Raw genomic sequence first — 12,806 nt, forward strand, 5'->3', positions numbered from 1 at the left:
AAACATGGATTATTTATTATATTTCAAAAACCTTTCTAATTTTTTTAGCACTGTCATTGACAAAAAGAAAGATACAGTTATGTGTGAATGAGAATAACAGAGTCTACAATAACAGCCTGTAACTGTTGTTATGAAAGTTATGGTCTATAATCCCTTAAATTTTTATAGTTATATTATTAACTATTAGAGTAATTTCCTGTGTGTAGGCTGGGTGACAATAAGACAATTTAAATGCAAGACTGCAGAGGTATTCCATATGGATGTCTTCCTGACCCAGTATTTTTGCAACGCTGGGAAAAGCCATGGTAGATTTGGTGTTGATCCTGCTTTTCCCCTGGACAGAGTCAGTTCTGGCCTGCTCTGTCTCTCATTACTGTGATGACGGCCCTATCCAGATGCTAAATACTCAAGAGACACTCCAGTACAGTGTTAAAGACTCTGAACACTTCATCCCCAAAGAATGTAGCATTCCAAGAGAAAACAGGCCTCCTTCTGACACTAGTAAAATTGTGAAGGTGTGTGATAAATCAGGCATCAAAATGAGAGGCCACAAATTCTTAAATGTACTTTGCCTCTTACAGTGAGTCCCTGCTCCTCTCTTTCCAACACAGAAATAGTCATATATTTTAAATAATGATAATAAAGCTTGCAAATACACATCAGTAGAAACAACTATAAAATATGTTCAACTATAAAGTGTTACAATAACCTATTATGCAGTTAAGAAGGCTGGTCTAGATGGGAATCAATAAATAAAGATGTAACTAACAGTGAAAAATGTGTGAAATGTCTTAAGCTCTTTGAGGCAATTTACGTTGAGAGGATCGGCAGGAATATTTTGTTTTAAGAGCACTGGTTTCTTCCATTTTCCTTCTCTCTCTCTCCCTTCCCTTCCCTTCCCTTCCCTTTCCTTTCTTTTCCTCCCTCCCTCTATTCCTTCTTTTCTTCCTCCCTCTTTCATACAGATGTTTTCACTTTTTTCATATTGAAAAAACTACAGGGGTTTAAATGTACCATTTACTTGAAACATCAACTTTCTAAAGAAATACAAAATTTTTAAAATCTAAAATAATGACTTATCTATATCAAAGAAAACAAAATGATGGCTTGTTTTTCAAACAAATAGATTTGGCTATAAACTAGAATTATTTTTCCATTTAAAAATAAAACTATTTTAACCAGAAATATGTAAAAGATTGTTTATAAAATGACCAGTGCTTAGTTTTCTAACAAAAATGCAAAATAATCTGCCTCAGAACAATGGAAATATATAAATTATGACTACTGGTGTTAACTAAAATTTACTAAATATTAGATTTACTTATTATGCTAAAGCAATATGGAATTCCTAGTATTTTTTGTTCCTTTTTACTTTTTACTGAGATATAACTTAATATGAAGTAGAAAAGTTAAGTGTATACCTTGATGAATTGTTACATGTTACAGCCATGATCCACCAGCCAGATCAAGATAGAGAACACTTAAAAGGTCATGTTTCCTTCAGTTTTAGGTATATAAATCTCTCCCTTAGGATGTAATTTAAAAATGTAGATTCCTAGGCTACATTCCCAGAGATTCAATAATAATACGTCTGGGATAGGGTCCCTGAGACTGAATATTAAATAAACACCTCCACTTGGAGAAACTTTGCCCTCAGAGGAGGACTAACTTGACTTATGACTCTAAAAGTTCCATTACTCTCAGCTTTAAAGATAATTTTATTAGGAAATCTAGGTGGTTTTCTACCAACATATATAGGACATTTGGTGTCCTTGTGTAATTTTAAGTTTTAGTGTTATTTTTTCTTTTTTTGAGGCAGCATCTCCCATATGAAGTTTCTACTAGTCCATGGCAAAATGAAAATTTTTAAGTCCCTAGTGAATATATCCTAGTAATATATCCTTTCTGTAGAAAACTTTCAAAGAATGGGAAAACTTAAATCAAGACCACCAAACAATTGTTAATATATTGATTTATTTATTCCAGTGTTTTTCTATGTACAGTTTTTTTAACAAGAATATATATATATATGTATTAATGTATATTGATCCTGCCATTACCACCCGATTTTTCTTCAGCATTTTCCAATGTCATTAAAAACCCTTTCAATGTAGTTTTGTCTGTAGAATGTTCTGTCTTATGAAAGCATCATAATTTATTTTACTACTCTGTATTTAAAATTTTAAACATAGCAGTTGTTTCCACTTTAAAAAAATGTAAAGAACACCATGATGAACATTTTTGTACACATTTTAAAACTTCATTTTAAAATATTTCTTTAAGATAGATTGTTAAAGAAATTGATATGGAGGGTATAAGCATTTTTAAGGCTTTTGATATATATTGTGATTCAGTTACCTATTGCTGTATAACAAAATCTCCACAACTTAGTGGCTTAATATAACAACCATTTATTAACAATCATTTTTCAATACATGGTATTGACTGGGTTCATGCATGCAACTGCATTCAGCTGAAAGCTTGACTGAGGCTGGAATGTCTAAGACGGCTTCACTCACGTGTCTGGGACCTTAGCTGGGGGTAGTTGGAATAGGTGGGAGCTGGCTTGACCTCTTTCTACATAGTCTCTCGTTATTCAGTAGTCTAACCTGAGCTTGTTTATATCACAGCTGGATCGCATGGGAATAAAAGTGGAAATGCCAGGCTTCTTAAGACCTAGAGCTAGAAGCCAAAGCAAGTCATGGCGTCAGCCCAGATTTGGGGGGAAGAGAAAAAGACTCCACCTTTTACTGGAAGAGCTCCAAAATCATGTTGCAGAAGGGTATGTGGGGTTGGAGGTATTGCTAAGGCCCTATCTGGAAACAAATGACCACATACTGCTGTATTTTTATTTTATAAAGCATAAAGATTATATGCAAAATGTACTTCCATCAGATTGGCATGAGTTAAAAAGTGTCATCAACAATGTGTAGCAACAACTCTCATATACTCCTGGTGTAGGTGTAATCTTGATGCTCATTTTACAAAACAATTTGTCATTAATTGCCAAAGGTCATAGGTATATACCCCCATGAAATGGGTGCACAGGTAGACCAGGATATATGTTTAATAAGGTTCATAGCCTCATCATTCATTACAGCCTCAATCTGAAAACAACCTAAAGTTCATTGACTCTAGAACATTATATTGTAGAATAGAATATATGGAAAATATAGAACTATACACTCAGCATTATAGATGAATCCTTCAAACATAATGCTGAATATAAAATACAAGTCCTGGGAATTCCCTGGCGGTCCAGTTGTTAGGACTCCACTCTCTCACTACCGAGGGCCCGGGGTTCAATTCCTGATCAGGGAACTAAGATCCCACAAGCTGCGCAGCATGGCCAAAAAAAAAAAGTCATAAAATGATTCATAGAATTTGATTTTATTTATGTGAAGTTCAAAAACAAGCAAAAGTAAACTATGTTGTTTAGGGATGCATACATAAGTAATTGAACTATAAAGATCAGCAGAGAAATGTTTACTATATTAAAGCCAAAGTATGAGTTTGGCCTGGTAAGGGGGAAGGAGGATGGAGAGGAGTATCCAGGCAGAGGAAAAAGAATAACTGGGCAATAGGAAGGAGATGGCGGAATTTGAGGAGTTTAAAGGAAGCCAGTGAGCAAAAGGAAGAGCAGGAACTTAGAGGCCAATGTAAGGATTTTCAGACTTCATGCTAAGAGCAATGAAAAGCCACTGATTGGTTGTAAGCAATATGATTAGATTTTCATTTTCAAAGAGTAATTTTGTCTGTTATATATAAAACAGATTAGGGAAAGTCAAGAGTGGATACAGGAGTATAGTTAGGAATCTATTTTAAATGGCTTCAAGTGAGAGATAATAGGGCTTCAAGTGGTACAGTGAGAGTGGTTAAGAAAAGGATGGATCTGAGATGGGCTTGGAAGATGGAATCAATAAGACGTGTTGCTTAGGGAGTTTAGAAAACAGAATGAGTTATCATGATTCCTATTTTCTGGCATGATCAACAAGGTGCCATTAATCAAGAAAGGGAACACTAGTGGGGAACTGGATCTTGATTTGGATTCCTGGAAAAGATGTGTGTACTAGATTCACTGTTTTAAATGTACTATTTAAAACCCACAAGTGCAGATGTTACCCAAGCAGTTGAATAAATGATCCGGAGCTCAGAAGACATACTGATCTAGTGAGAGAAATTTGATATTTTTTTATTTTAATGTACCATGGCAGTAAATGATACAGAGCGTACCTGAAGTACCAAGGGCAGATAAAATGACTCAGAAAGGACAGATAGAAGCAAAAAACAGTGAAAATGTTAATATTATCTATGTCCAAGGCACTATACATGATGCAGGGTCACAAAGGTAAGTAAGATATGGTCCTTAGTTTATTGCAAAGTGGAGGAAACACTTAGATTATATAGATCTTACCTGGTAAATGACAAGAACTAAAAGATGCTTTGAGATCCCAGAGGGGTGCTGTTAATGCTGGAAACTTGAATAGGAATCAGTCATAAGGCGAAAGGTGGAAAAGGCATTCCAGGCAGAAGCAATAAGATGCACAAAAGCCCTGAGTCTTGAAACAGTGTGGACGTGAGTAATCACAAGCAGTCCAGTAGCATTAACACGCAGGGTTTGAAGGTTGTGCAACAGGAGGTCAGACTAAACAGAGAGAAAGGCCCCGGTTATGGACTGTCTCGCTTGCCCTCAGGAGTTTAGGATTTATTGGGTAGGAAAGTGGAGTGTATATTTCTATGTTAGGGAGATTACATAGACCAAGCATGGAGGGTGAGGGCAAAGCTGAACACAGCAAAGCTGCCTAGGAAAGAAAGAAGCTGCTACATGTGTGAGAAGTGGTGATAGGGGTAAAGAGGGGGCATCACATTTGATCAATATTTAAGTTACCCTTTAATTCAAAGGGCCTGTGTGAAGTCTTATCTGCTTAGTCCCAGGTTTCTCCCAGCTTTAAATGCAGTTGACGTGTACTTGGGAGAGATGGCAGAAGCCCAGGTTTTAAATCTCTGAATTTCTACAAAACAGAAAGGAAAAACAAGCAAACCACAACCACTACATAAACAGAGAAAATACATGGCGAAGCCAAAACGCCTGGGCAACATATACCACAAAGCTAGGGGACCCCAAAATACACGAGGGTGCGGCCAAACCCCTAACAGTTAGATTCTCAGGGCCTGTACGAGAGGAAGGAAGCTAGCGGGCGACGGCTGCGAAGCAGGTGCGGGCAGGTGCGGGCAGGTGCCCTTGGCCGCCAGGAGCGCTTGGCTCCCGGCTCAGCAGCGGGCAATGCGCAGCCGGCGGCGAGGGAGCGAGCGCTTTTGTCGGCTCCCGCCCCGGCGGCGATCGAGTCCACAGGACTGCAGGGGTCGGAGCAGCTGGGCCACCCTGTGACTCGTCGGTGCTCCGATGTGAGATACGGCCCAACACTGAGGAAGGAGAAGCCGCTAAGAGTAGAATAAATCTCAGCAGCACCTGAACAACCAGGACAAAGTAAAGGAAGTTTCAGGGGGCAGGAAACAGGGCCAGGGAACTCCAGAGAGAAAGCCACCAAGGTTTTGACTGCTACAGAAAAGCAACAGAAGAGGGAGCATGCTAGAGTCAGAAAAAATTTTCTCCACCAGCCTCACTGTAAAAGTTCAAGGGGGGGGAAAAAAAAAGACAACAAAAAACAAAAAAAACCCCACAACCCCCCCCCCCAATTTCCCATAGAAATGAGCATGAGGAAAATATCCAGGGGAAATCCCATACAAAATTTATTATAAGAAAAAATAAGGAGCAAACTAACATCCTTACAGACAAGGAAAGCAGGCCAGGAAGATGTGCCTACAAAAGAGCTCAAAACTGTAACCTACCATTTCAAAACAAACATAAAACACATTAAGAAAATGATTCAAGATGTGGAAGAACATCATGAATCAGAATTAGAAAAGCTCAGCATTGAGGTGACAGACCTCAGTGAAGAATTAGATTAATTAATTTATTAATTAAAAAGAATTAGATTAATGAATGCCTTAAAAGAAATAGAAAGTGAAAAGGGAAAGTTTTTCATTTTAAAAGAGACATTAGGGAATTCCTTGGTGGTCCAGTAGTTAGGACTTGACACTTTCACTGCAGTGGCCCAGGTTCAATCCCTGGTCAAAGAACTAAGATCCTGAAAACCACATGTGGCCAAAAAAGAAAAAAATAAGAGAGAAATTATTTTAAAAATATAAAAGAAATGAAGAGATAAAAACAGTGAATCTAGTACACACATCTTTTCCAGCATCTACAGACTGGGAGCTCTGCTTTTTACCTGTTGCTGCTTCACAGTCTTCCTCCTGGGCATCGTTGTATCTCGTGGGCCCCCTCAGCTCTTGTCACATGGCAAGTATAGAATACCTTTGTTAAATAAGTGGTTCTTAACTCCTGTGACAACTCCCTTATTCCCAATCTCCAGGACTCAGAGGAATCTTCAAAGATAGGAATACCACTAACCCACTTCCCTTCCTCCATGGCACTGAGTTAATTTTCTATTGTCACTTAGGAGAATAAAAAAGGGGAGACCTCCCTTTCAGAGATCAAATACCAGGACTTAAGGCATTTTTCATGTTCTTTCCTTTTTCAGTAGTTCTACTTCCCCTTGTGCCCACTGTATCCTGGTATGTAAGCAAGCTTTTCCTATCATGTAAGAAATTTTCAGAATACAAACATATTCATTTGGCCTAAATCAGACATATTAATTCATTCAAAACTTCATTCAGCAAATAGTTGTCACGTAACAAATAGTTATTGGGCAGTAATGAACAAGACCAAAGATTAGGTTCCTGCCTTCATGGAATTACCATGAGCTGAGAAAGATGTAAACCAGTCAACATGTAAACAAGATCATTATGGGTTGTGATAAGCAATGGGAGGGAAATTAACAAAGTGAGGTAATGTTGGGGGAAGCTATTCTACAGAAGAAAGTCAGGGAAGATCGCTCTAACCACATCCTAGTCTTAAATCATCTGGTTAGTTGAATAATATTAAGATATTTAAGTGCTTTCATATGAATCCCAGTTGTTATTCCCCTTTGGGACAACCTACAGACCTTCTTTCCCGTGACTTCATTTCCTCCAAAAGGTACATGGATATAGAGGTACATAAATATGCCTCATTCCTGACCTTGAGAACCTATAGTTTAGTAGAAGGAACAGACATGCAAACAGATAAGAAAATACAACATGGCAAAGGGGATACCACGTGCACGAACAAGGTTACTGCTCTTCCTGGTTAACTCTTCTGTCTTGGGCCTCTGGCATCCCTGGAAAAACCCTGTTTACCTGTTTGGGTTTTAGGCTGAAAATTCTTCCTGGCTCCCTACATAATCTTAATATTTACTTTAAAGTTTTTGGCTATATCAGAAGTAACTTGACTTGCATGCATTACTAGCTCAATTCCCTCATAGCCGGTAGATCCCAGCATTGGCTTGAGATACATAACAAAGTACTGGGGAAAGTATTTTTAAAAATTACTTTCTTATAGAGCCCATATTGTTCATGTCAAATTTTTCAAATAAATGCTAAATAAGATGTCTGGCCAGATAATTGAAGCTGGCTGTTATCACACAAGAGAATGTATTCAAATGATAATTGTCATGATTAGAAGCCTGTACTGCATTTCAGTGTCACCGTTTTCCTGTCAGTAACCATGTTAGTCTGGTAACCAGGCAGTGAACATTTATTTGGACTGCAGGAATTTTTAAAGACAGATAACACAGACACAAAATATGCTATAAAAGACACACAGAATTAGAAGTATTTGAACAGATACATAGGTATTTTAATCATGTTCTGAAGTGGCTAGTGGTTTATTTAGCTTGTCAACTCTTAGATTCATCACAACTCTTTCAGATTCCTCTGAGATACTTGCAACTACTGGGAATTGCTACCTTCCCCCAAATAATGGAGTAGCCGCATTCCAGGTGCTAGCATCAGGGACAGATGAGAAAGAGCAGTGATGTTTCCCTTTGCCCGATATCCTTCACTTCACATATTACGACGTCTCCAAGTGAAGTAGATTTAGCTGTCAAACCTAGCTTTATATGAGGTGGTAAGTGAAGAAAGAAGGAGATTTAAGTCCTCCAAAGGCACTTTCTCTCTGTGTGATTCTTTAATGAGGATGACAGCAGGACTGAGGCTTCTGGAAATTCTCACACAGGAATTAGGTGGAATCAGTACATAAAGAGTTCCAATAAGGTCCCCCAGAGCAAGGGAATAAGGTCAGGAAAAAGTCAGCTTCTGAAGATACACACTCCCAGAAGCAGTATTTATTTTGGAAAAAAAGACAGAAAACACCTAGCTGTACGATGTGTCCATGCTTTCAATCTAATTAAAGTACTACATTAATATCCCATGCACACCTCTATCGTTGCACTTACCACACTGAAATATGGATTGTTAGTTTAGGTATCTGTCCCTTCTGCCTAATCATGAGTTCCTTCATGTAGGAATAGCATTTTCGTTATTTTCTCACTCTCAGAATCTAGCACTGTGTCTGGCTAGAATAGGGACTGAATAAATGTGCATTGAATAAATGAGTGGGAAATATAGTTAAAGAAGGCATACTGCAATAGGCATCTGCATGCAGTATGTAAAAAGGGTAATTGGATTAAATATAATATTATTTAGTGTTATTTAGAAATATCTAAGAGAGCTATTGAATCAGAAGGCATGAGCATTCTGAAAGTGGCCACTACAGTAGTGACAGGTATTCATTAGGCTATTCCAAGATATGGATGAGGGACTTCCCTAGCAGTCCAGTAGTTAAGACTCCATGCTTCCACTGCAGGGGTCATGGGTTCGATCCCTGGTCGGGGAACTAATATCCCACATACTGCACGGTGTGGCCAAAAAACAAAAACAAAATATTGAAAGAATTTCTTTCAAGAACATGTAGGTCTGGATATCCAGTCTCTATGCACATTTATTCATTTCCATAGCATTTGTTGAGTACTTGGTATATGTCAGGTACTGAGACAGGAACTAGGACTACAAGGACAGATATTCATAGTCCTTACACTCAAGATGTTTACAGCCTAATAGGGGGAAACAAACATTAAAAAATAATAAAAGGGGGCTTCCCTGGTGGTACAGTGGTTGAGAGTCCGCCTGCCGATGCAGGGGACGCGGGTTCATGCCCCGGTCCGGGAAGATCCCACATGCCTCGCAGCGGCTGGGCCCATGAGCCATGGCCGCTGGGCCTGCACATCCGGAACCTGTGCTCTGCAACGGGAGAGGCCACAAACGCGGGAGGCCCGGGCAACCAAAAAAAAAAAAAAAAAAAAAAAAAAAAAGTGGGCTAAAATGTTATAGACTCTGTGATAAAAGTTTTTTTACTAGTAGTGAGAGGCTGGAGGGATTACTTCAGATATGCTCTGCTAATGGGAGACACAGAATAAAGAAGATGATGCTTAATCCCAGTCTTAAAAAGTGAAGAGGTTGGGACTTCCCTGGTGGCTCAGTGGTTATGAATTTGCCTGCCAATGCAGGGGACACGGGTTCGAGCCCCAGCCCGGGAAGATCCCATATGCTGAGGAGCAGCTAAGCCCCTGCGCCACAACTGCTGAGCAACCCCCGCTCGCCATAACTAGAGAAAGCCCGCACACAGCAACGAAGACCCAGTGCAGCCTAAAAAAATAAAAATTAATTTATTAAAAAAAAAAGTGAAGAGGTGGTCAACAGGGTGGGAGACGGCAGAAGGGCATTTTATTTTTATTTATTTTTTTATTTTTTTAACATCTTTATTGGGGTATAATTGCTTTACAGTGGTGTGTTAGTTTCTGCTTTATAACAGAGTGAGTCAGTTATACATATATATATGTTCCCATATCTCTTCCCTCTTTGTCTGAAGGAGCTGCTAGAGAGCAAGCGAAGAAACCATAAACTTGTGACTCCGTATAAATTTCAGAAGTGTTTTTTTCTACTTCTGTAAAAAATAGCATTGGAATCTTGACAGGGATTGCACTGAATCTATAGATGCCTTTTGGTAATATTGTTGTCTTAACAATATTAATTCTTTCAATTCATAAACACAGGATGCTTTTACATTTATTTGTGTCTTCTTCAATTTCTTTCATCAATGTCTTGTAGTTTTCAGAGTAGAGATCTTTCACATCTTCACTAAATTTATTCCTAAGTATTTTATTATCTTTGATGCTCTTGTAAATGGGATCAATTTCTTTATTTCTTTTTCAGAAATTACATTATTAGTGTATAGAAACACTACTAATTTTTGTGTGTTAATTTTGTATCCTGCAACTTTACTGGACTCATTGATAAAATCTAACAGTCTTTTGATTGAGTCTTTAGGATTTTCTGTCTATAAAATCACTGTCATCTGCGTATAGAGACAATTTTACTTCTTCCTTTCCAATTCTTATACCTTTTATTTCTTTTTCTTGCCCAATTGCTCTAGCTAGGACTTCCACTACTATGTTGAATAGGCGTGGTAAAAGTGGGCACCCTTGTCTTATTCCTGATCTTAGAGGAAAAGCTTTCAACCTTTTGCCATTGAGCTGTGGGCTTATCATACATGGCCTTTATTATGTTAAGATATGTTCTTTCTATGCCTAACTTGTTAAAGTGTTTATCATGAATGGATGTTGAATTTGCCAAATGCTTTTCCTGCATCTATTTAGATGATCATATCATTCTTTCCTTTAATTCTATTAATGTAATGTAACACATTAATTGAGTTGCATATGCTGAACCATCCTTGCATCCCATAGATTAATCCCACTTGATCATGGTGAATGGCTCTTTTAATGTGTGGCTAAGTTTGGTTTGCTAGTATTTTACTGAGAATTTTTGCATCTACATTCATCAGGGATATTGGCCTGTGGTTTTCTTTTCTAGCGGTGTCCCTTGCAGTTTTGGTATCAGGATAATGCTGATCTCATAAAATGAGATCCCTTCATTTTTTGTTAGAGTTTGAGAAGGTTTGATGTTAATTCCTTATTAAATTTTTGTTAAAATTCACCAGTGAAGCCATCTGGTCCTGGGATTTTCTTCATACGAGATTTTTTTTTTTTTATAAATAAATTTATTTATTTATTTTTGGCTGCATTGGGTCTTTGTTGCTGTGCACGGGCTTTCTCTAGTTGTGGTGAGTGGGGGCTACTCTTCGTTGCGGTGTACAGGCTTACCATTGTGGTGGTTTCTCTTGTTGTGGAGCACGGGCTCTAGGCACGTGGGCTTCAGTAGTTGTAGCTTGCAGGCTCTAGAGCGCAGGCTCAGTAGTTGTGGCGCACGGGCTTAGTTGCTCCACGGCATGTGGGATCCTTCTGCACCAGGACTCAAACCTGTGTCCCCTGCATTGGCAGGAGGATTCTTAACCCCTGCACCACCAGGGAAGCCCCTGTGTGAGTTCTTTGATTATTGTTTTAATCTCTTTACTAGTAATTGGTTTATCAGATTTTCTATTTCTCCCTTGGTAAGTCGTATATTTATGAGAATTTTTCCATCTGTTCTAGGTTGTCCAATTTGTTGGTCATTCACAGTAGCCTCTTATGAGCCTTTGTATTTCTGTGGTATCAGTTGTAATGTCTCTTTTTTCAATTATAATTTTGTTGATATGGGGCTTCTCTTTTTCCCTTGGTTATTCTAGCTAAGTGTTTGTCAATTTTGTTTATCTTTTCAGAGAACCAACTCTCAGTTTGGTTAACCTTTTCTATTGTTTTTCTATTCTCTATTTATTTCTGCTCTAATCTTTATTATTTCCTTTCTTCTGCTAATTTTGAGCTCAGTTTCTAGTTCCTTAAGGTGTAGAATTAGGTTGCTTTTGGGGGCTATTTCTCACTCCTTAATGTAGAGAAGCAAAAAACTTGATGGCTTATTTGAGCAGAAGTTAGCATGGAAGGGGTGTACAGCTCTGGAGAGATAAAGTTCTAAAGAACGTCCTACAGTGTGCTAAGATGTTTTTATGTTATACTATATGAAATTAGAAGTGCAGAGTGTATTAGTTTGCTAGGGCTGCCAAAATAAAGTACCACAGATTAGGTGGCTTAAACAACAGAAATTTTTTGTCTCACAATTCTGGAGGCTAGAAGTTCAAGATCAATATGTTGGCAGGGTTGTTTCTTCTAAGGCTTCTCTCCTTGGCTTGTAGATGGCTATCTTTTCCCTGTGTCTTCACAAGGTCTTTCCTCTGTACATGTTTCTATCCTAATCTCTTCTCCTTATTAGGACACAGTCATATTGGATTAGGGCTCCCCACAATGACCTCATTTTAACTTAATTACCTCTTTAAAGACCCTATCGACAAATACAGTTTCATTCTAAGGTACTGGAGGCTAGGACTTCAACATATGAATTTCAGGAGAGGGGGGGCACGATTCAGTTCATAACAAGGTTAGATGTACATTTAGGTCACCAGGACAGCAGGGCAGAGGACAGGCTATATGGGTGCAGGGCTAGGGACAGGGAGACCCTCTGGATGACTATTGCAATAGTCTGTCTGTGTGAGGGATGATCAGAGCCTGAACTAGAATGACAGAGGAAGGTGTGTCAAAGACAGATGATAAAAGGGTTACCAGGAGAAAGGGCCTGCAGGATAGAATCTAAACTCCTCAGCATAGTTCACAGAGCCCTTGACAATTCAGCCCTGACCCCTCAACTCAGACTCATGTCCTGCCACTTGCCATCACACATGCTACCCTCTAGGCATAAAGACCTTCTCAATGTCTCCGATCACACTGTGCTTTTTCTCAAGGTCAAGTCTGTGTACCTGCTCTTCCCTCTGCCTAAAACATTCTTTTCCCTTTTTTTTTTTTTTTTTTTTTTTTTTTTTT

Source organism: Lipotes vexillifer, unplaced genomic scaffold (assembly GCF_000442215.2).
Source record: "Lipotes vexillifer unplaced genomic scaffold, Lipotes_vexillifer_v1.1 scaffold327, whole genome shotgun sequence".
Classification (NCBI taxonomy): Eukaryota; Metazoa; Chordata; class Mammalia; order Artiodactyla; family Lipotidae; genus Lipotes; species Lipotes vexillifer.